This window comes from Agrilus planipennis, unplaced genomic scaffold, assembly GCF_000699045.2.
Source record: "Agrilus planipennis isolate EAB-ADULT unplaced genomic scaffold, Apla_2.0 scaffold179, whole genome shotgun sequence".
In the NCBI taxonomy this organism is placed as follows: domain Eukaryota; kingdom Metazoa; phylum Arthropoda; class Insecta; order Coleoptera; family Buprestidae; genus Agrilus; species Agrilus planipennis.
Genome location: NW_020438885.1, coordinates 191194 through 198786, shown reverse-complemented (window position 1 = coordinate 198786; position 7593 = coordinate 191194).

Sequence of the window (7593 nt, the reverse complement as noted above, 5' to 3'; positions counted from 1 at the left end):
TCAGAGACATATTGGAGGCAGAAACGGGAGTTAGGAAGGGTAGAGGTAGACCTAGATTAGATTAGTGTTCGCAAATAGTTAAGGATATGGGTTTTCCCAGTTTTAGGGAAATGCGAACATTAGCTCAGGATAGGAATGATTGGAGGTACGTGTCCTACAAGCCTAGGACTGACGACCTTAAGATGATGATGATATGTCCAATCATAGACTGACGAATGAATCGAACATGATATAAATGAAACATGGGTATATTTTTGGAACGGTGAGTGTATGATGGAAATGTTTGGTGAAACTTTTTTGATTTCGGGTTATTTTCCAGTTGAAGTTTCAAAGTGTAAGTGCCCTAATTTGCATTTAAATGTGCAACCGCAATGTGTTGGTTGACTAATTTAATATTTTATAAAGACCCTTGTTTAAGAATTCGCCAGTTGGTCGTGAAGCCTTTCGATATCGTTTGCATAAGGGCGATGGTTCAGTAATACCCTCGTCCATTAAGGAAGGAGCACACCTATTTATCTTTTTATGCGCAATTACTGGATTCATAAATGACTAATTACTTTGGCACAACTGTTCTGCAGAGAAAAACTTCTTCGTCTTAAACGCAATTTATAAACGGGCTTTAAATGCAAATTTGTTTCTAACAATTTTAAGCATTTTTTTTTTTTTTTGGACGACCGACGCCCGCGGATGATAGCCGCCGCTGTCGTCGATCCCGGCATCGCGACGCTGCGACGGCGTCAAACTCGAAAGCTGTGGAATTCACCTAATCTAAAGGGCCCTCGTTAATTTTAATTATCCAGGTTTATGCAACACTTTTATTGATTAAAATTACCGCCTGAATGGCGAACCGTAGACTGAAACAAAATATTAATCACAACTTTTGACTATAAAATAATTTAAAGCTTTCTAGCAGATACTGTAAATACTGTTCCCGAGGCGTAGAACAATTAGTTTTATGTGGTCGTCGATGATCTTTAACATTAATAGTTAAAATTATTTTATCATAGGTAAACTATTTTTAAAATACTTTTAAAAGAAGGATATAGCTAATTAATAATTAATCAGGATGTACAATGTACGATTTTAAACCGTGACAGTGTGATAAAGGATCGAAAGAGACGGCCTCGGTTATTTGAAGTGTCTCCTCAAGGGGTGTCTCCGTAATATTGCTGTCACAGAAGCCACGTGTCGCTAATCGGATAGAAAATTACAAATATTAACCGTTTCACTCAAAAGCAAACTAACCCTAAAGTAGAAATAATTGATTTCGTTATTCCCCAACGGTATGCGTGAACTGCTACGACTTCCCTAAAATTTAAAGCTAATATTTCACGTTGGAAAGTGCCCGACGAGAGGGGTTGAAACGAGAATTTCGAAATTTTTCATTACACAAACAACTATTACAATTCTAAAATATGCGAAATTAAATGTAAGACGGCATAAGTTCACAGAAGAACGTACGTAATCATGAATTGTAATAGAAGTAAATTGGCAAACTAAAAACTTCTTCTTAAAAATCATTTTATATTAGGCAAGTAGAGTACCTACATGGTGCTTATTAAAAATGCAAGAGAAGAATTTTCTTAATGCAACGTGATGTTATGTTAAATCCTTCTTTGGGTTCTTACGTGCGGGGGAGTAAGAACGTTTCGAAAATTAACTTAATAGATCAACGTGTACAACTGACATTTCTGTCCAAATCTATCGAAATGGACCGAAGGGCCGGTATGGCAGCTTCCGTGGGCTGGCTGCTCGGAAAATTCATTTTCCATGTGAAATTTGTGTCAGAGGACGCAGGAACGGCAAAGTACTTGGGCTATTTCTTATTTCTTGGACCGCAGTAAATCTCGTTACGGCTCGTCCCTCCGTGTAAATTACTACTTGCTTATTTGTAGCTTGACCGGTACAGGCCTGTTCACAATAATTAACTCGAACCGCTCTTTCGTTTTCTTCTGTATCCACTCGCTTCTTGTCTATATCTTTGCATTCGCTCCCTGAAATCGTGGATACATGGTACATCCATGACATTTTCAACGTTTCACGTTAAATTTTAATGCTTCACGATTTTTAAGGGTTTTTTAATCATAAACTGTTTGGTTTCTGTACGTTGTGGTCAAAATTGTTCATCGTTGTTGCTATTTTTTATTCTCACATAAGTTATCGTTTTCGTCAAACATTACTCTATATTCATATTCTCACGATTACTCTAAGCTTTTTGCGTTGTAGTCACTATCTACTTATACTATTTGTTACTGCATCTAAATATTATTCACTTTACGTTGTGGTATCTGAGCTTTTCGTTTTATGCTCTGTTTATTGTGGTTTAAACTGCATATGTTTGTGTAAATTATGGAGAAATAATATATATATATATATATATATATATATTACTATCACTATCTACTTAACAATATTTATAAATGTTTGTGTTATTGATCTACGTGTGGTAGTCGAAATTGTGTCGCATCAACTTCTTACGAATGAAACTTTACGTTGTGGTCGTGTACGATGTGGTCAGTTGAGTTGTCGTTGTGGTTAAATTTTACGTCATAATCTATTTTTAACTGTAGTCAAGTACTACACACTTATTTACGTTGTGATGTAGTGGTAAGCCGTGGTTTTCCAAACGTAGAATTAATTATAATATTTTTTCGGTATATTTTACACGTTAAGTTATGTCGGTGGTATGTGGGGCCAATTATTGTTGGATGTGAACAGGCCACAGTCCGGCTCTGATGAAGTGGCGTCCATTATTAGGCCTCTGATGTGTTTCGAACGAGACTATTGTTGAGAGCAACTTTATGGGCCCTAAACAAAAACACCATTACTGATCGGCCTCTACCCCCTCATCTCCCACCGTTAACTAGACTGGTGCCCGTGTCGCCCTATACTAATTATTGTTCGCCTGTACACATACACTTATTCACTCACGCAAGTATAAGTTTAACCACTCGTTCAGGCGAATTGTCAAATATTACATTTGACATCGGGGGTAGCTAATAAATTAGAAAATGCCGTCAGATTAACTGAAACTGTTTACGTGAAAATAAATTATTTATTATCGTTAGTTTATCCTTTTGATTATGTCTGCAAATATGACGATACCTTATCGCTAGATTACGAAGGTGGTAAATTTCGACTTGCAACGTGAAATTTCGAGTCATGATTTGCAATCCAAGGAAATTTTAAGGCAAGACTACTACAACAATAATTTCAAAAAATTGACAAGTAAGTTATCTTACTTTAGCTAGGGGTATGGACACTTAAAAAGGTCATCATCAGCATCATAAGGTCGTCAGTCGTAGGAGTGGTTGGGCACGCACCTCTACTCCTTCCTATCCTGAGCTAATTTTCGCATTTCTCTAAAACTAGATAATCCCACATCCTTAACTATTTACGAACAGTAATCTAATCTAGGTCTACCTCTACCCCTCCTAACTCTCGTTCCTGCCTCTAATATGTCTCTGACTAGACCTTCATGCTTGAGAAGGTGTCCTACTAACCTATTTCGCCTATTTCATATTGACATTTATAGAGTCCTCTGTTCTCTTATTCTTTCTAATACCTTTTCATTTCTAACCTTCTCTATCCAAGGGGTATCTTCATCATTCGCCTGGAACACCACATTTGGAACGCTTCTTTTCCGCAGCGCCCATCGTCCATGTTTCGCACCCGTACAGCGCCGCTCTCTAAACGTACATCTTTAACAACCCTTTTCGAATGTCTAAATTAACCGTTTGCGAACATAGAGATGACTGCTTTTTATTGAAGGCGGCTCGACCCTTTTTTTTTTTTTATGTTTTCGTGGAAGAGGGGAAATCTTCAAAAGACACCCAGCCGTCCGTACGACTGGGTAGTGTCGGATTCCCGAGGAAGGAGTCCTTGGACCTACCGACTAGCGCTATCCTCTGCTTTATATCCCTACTACTCCTTCCGTCCTGACTTATCTGACTTCCTAAATACCTAAAATCGACCGCTTCTTTTAATTTTTCGTTTCCTATCTTTATATTTACTCTTTCGCTAGTTTTTCTTCTCTTGCATACCAGTATTTCTGTTTTACTTTTATTTAATTTTATACAGTACTGTTTCGTCAGTATCGCATTCATTTTATTTAAAGCTATCTCTAACTCTTCAAACTTAAAAAGGTCAGGAATTATAAAACGAATGGAGGTGATTTTCATTTTTTTCTAAATTGTGCCATTTTATTTTATGATAGTTTTTGCTTATAATGCAAAAAAGTGCGGCATAAGTCTAGATATCTTCTACACGTATTAAGGCTGAGGTCTCAAACCGCACTGTTTAAAACTATAATAAGTTATTTACTTCAGTCGGTGATTAGTCACCGATCAGTGATCACCATCTTCTGATTTTTCAAGGATTGTTAGTTTTAATGAATTATTTGAATAGTTTAAGCTTCGCTGCGTTCAACGATCCTTGACAGGCGATATTAGTCTTTCGTCTTTTGAATTTTAATTTTTTGAAATTACTAGCACGCGCCATAAAGACTGTGAGTTTATAAACAGTTTCTTCATTTTTAATGCGAAAATTGAAATTCAGAAAAAGGGGTAGGTACCATATTAACTTAACAATAAAGTTAATGCAACAGGCATCAAAATTATTTTTATTATCCACAAATGCTTCTACTTTGGATATCCAAGAAGTCATTTAATTGGAATTTCTAATAAAAAATCGTGTTCTTTACTACCTGCCTGTAAGTCTATCGTCAGTTTTTGATTGAATTTAAACATTATCTTGTTTTCTTGAAATAGATATTGGTTTAGTTTTGTAAATTGGAAACGGCAAATGCGTCGGATAAATTAGCAACGTGAAGAAACAACGTAATCGGTGACTTACAGATTTATAACAAACATTGCGGTTGACAGCTACGAAGCAAACATTAAATGCGTGGCGTATTTGTATACAAGGAACTAAAAATATGTGTAACTTAATGGGACAGTGCCGAGCACGTGTCATCGTCAAACATTTGCGACATTGGCTCGCGCTATGAACATAAACAAACATCAGAGCACCAGCGCATACGCGTGTGTATTTATGTGTGTACGTTAAAGCAAAAATTGTCGAAGAAGCAAAACAGGCGTTAACTGCTTATACCAGAAACCTCCGCGTACATTACACGACATAAAAAAGACTGTATGACCGGAAAAATAACCGAAGAAACAAACAAATTTTCCAAAATTGACTCAAACCTCAGCTTCCAGATATTAAGAGACTGTACGATCTTACACCGCAACAAAAATGTAATAAAAATAAAAAACAATGGGGTGCCTACCAGTTGATCTACACTGGGAATTTAGAATTTTGATATCGTGCCTAGTTTTTTCACTAAGGATCATCAAAGTGACCAATATTGGTTTGGGTAATTGGCTAAAGGTTAATATTAATAACTTCTAATTTCATATAATTTCAGGTTAATTGGGTAGGTAACTAATAATCGAGATAAGTTTCAATAAATTTCCATTTAAATGCTCTACTATGTCGCAAATGTATAACTAATTTCAAGTTGTAAAACTATCATCAGTAGAAAAATGTAAAACATAATTTTCATCTTTTTTCTTTTTTTCTTCTAACGTAAAGTATAAAAATTCATATGTATTTTACAGATATTTTGCTTGTTTTCTTTACATCGTATATCTTTCATTAAGTCTGTAATTTTTTCGTGTTATTCGTACGGAACATCTGTGAACACAAAAAATTTGTGTCCCAGGTCGTTTATTTTTCCCCATTTTACTTTCGCAAATAGCTACCCATCAGATATTGCATATAACTTGTAATATTCAAAATAAACAAAATTGAGCTGAGTGAAATTATGATCTAAAAAACAAGCCAACTGCCATATTTTTTGGAAGATGACCTATGCTGTGGTATCGATAAATTAAAACTATGTGTTCGGTATTCACCGTATAAAATTAAGTTTATGTATATCTATTGTTAGAAGTAAAGTTTTGTTAAATTGTAAATGTTTAATTAGCGTGGCAACCCCTGTCAGTATTAACCTTTTAATTTATAGTATGTGTAAATAATGCCTCTTGTTCGTAAATTTTAACCTTTTTTTATGATATTCGTTATTTTTAGTTTCTTTGTAAGTTTCNTAATATCTTCCTTGATGATATCTCGTCGATGTAGGTAAACACTCCCGTATTCTAATCATTAAAGTTGTAACTGTAAATTTGTTATTATCAGTAACAAAATTAATTAGCGAACTTCTCGTTTTTGATTAGAAACAAAGTTTTTAAAATTATGTAAATTATTTACAACGATATTGTGAAGAACAAGTTGTTCTGTTGTTGTTATCTTTCGTCGTTTGCATATTTTTGCGAAATCGGTTATTGTTTTATTTTTATCTTCTTCTTCACATCATTTTCCGTCCACTCGAATGCAATATCGAAATAGAAAATGAAGTGAAATTATACCCCCTGAAAATTGAAGCGACTTATTTTTGCAGGCCAGTGCGGTTTCTAATGTAATAGAAAACATTCGTGTAACTACGAAAACAATAACCAAGATTGCTCTACACGCGCATTTTACTAATCAAAATTCTGAACTCAATATACTAAATTACATACTCAGGAATGTTTAGATTGAGATATTGTTCAATATTTTCTCTGTCAATTTTAGGTATATTTCGATTTTATTGCTAGATATCCATAATATGTATGATATAGTATAGTATCTACAAGTTACAGAATCCATTTTCTATATACAATAGACAGAAAATATCAAAATTCATCAATACACTGACTAGCGAACTTGTTTGAGTTTTTACTTAAAACAATAGAAGATATTCAATACTTTATATTTACGGATTGGGAAAACATTAATACTTTGTATAACATAATGAATGAATGGAAAGAAGACAGTGAGCGAACTATCCTCTTTTTATGTTTCTTCTAATAAAGGATGGGTTGTTGAAGGTTGAATGCACGGTTTCTCTTTGCTTCCTTTATATTCCATTCATTGCGTTGTATATTTTTCTTGTCGAATTGTATTATAACATAGTATAAAAATCTTTCCTTATCGGTATAAAAATGAAATGATGGTAGGACACATAAAAAACCAATAAGTTGGAGGCATATTAGAAGCAGAAACAAGAGCAAAGTGAGGCAGTGGAAGACCTATATTAGGTTACTTTTCTCAAATACTAACTAATAATTATAAATATGATATGTTGGGAAAGAGCGAATATAAAGATAGGAGACGAAAAATTAGAAGTGGCCGATTTAAGGTATCCAAGAAGTCAGATAAGTCAGGACGGAAGGAGTAGTAGGGATATAAAGGAGAGGATAGCGCAGGGTCGAGTCGCCTTCAATAAAAAGAAGTTACTTCTATGCTCGCGAACGGTTAATTTAGAAATTCGAAAACGTTTGTTAAAGGTGTATATTTGGAGAACGGCGCTGTATGGGTGCGAAACATGGACAGTGGGCACGGTGGGCAAGAAAAGGTTAGAAGCGTTCGAAATGTGGTGTTACAGGCGAAAGATGAGGATACCGTGGATAGAGAAGGTTAGAAATGAAGAGGTATTAGAAAGAGTAGGAGAACAGAGGACTCTATTGAAGTACCAGTGGTGTTGTCGAG